Below are 572 nucleotides of genomic sequence, written 5' to 3'. Positions count from 1 at the left end.
AGGAAAAAGGACAAGTAGGATACACTTTAACTAGGACTGAAGGTGCAGTGGTGTGCAGAAGGACCTGGCTAATCAGAGCACTCTAACCAAGTGCCTCTCCGTGCTTCTGGTAGGAAGACCCTGCACACTCAAATCACAGAGGACTGAAAAGACTTGTGTACAGTATAGCTATTAATATATGGTCTATTAGAAACTGAGCTAATATTTTTTTTTTTTTAAGTATCCTCTTAGCTGGGCAAGGTACTCAAGTACTCAAGATGCAGAGGCAGGTGGATCTGAGTTCAAAGACAGCCTGAGTCTATACATAGCAAATTACAAGCCAACCAAGGCTACATAGTGAAACTCTGCCTCAAAATAAATAAACAAACAAATAAATACAATACAATACAATACAGGGAAGGAGGCTGGAGAGATGGCTCAGTAGTTGCCATCACTTGCTGCTCTTCCAGGGATCAGGGTTTGATTCCTATCACCCACATCATGGCTCCATTAGTCTTGTAACTCCAGTTCCAAGAGATTCCATCTGACCTCTGCAGACACCTTGTGCATACATGCAGGCAAAACACCCATAT

General features: G+C 42.5%; 1 protein-coding gene across 1 annotated transcript in view; it reads right to left on the bottom strand.

Moving 5' to 3' along the window:
* Tmco1 (transmembrane and coiled-coil domains 1) overlaps positions 1 to 572 on the bottom strand; it is a 22,729-nt gene that overhangs the window by 5,998 nt on the left and 16,159 nt on the right. The window lies entirely within an intron of this gene.

This window comes from Mastomys coucha, unplaced genomic scaffold (genome assembly GCF_008632895.1).
Source record: "Mastomys coucha isolate ucsf_1 unplaced genomic scaffold, UCSF_Mcou_1 pScaffold1, whole genome shotgun sequence".
Taxonomy (NCBI): Eukaryota; Metazoa; Chordata; class Mammalia; order Rodentia; family Muridae; genus Mastomys; species Mastomys coucha.
Note: the sequence above shows the minus strand (reverse complement) of the source record. Positions and strands in the feature narration are given on the sequence as shown.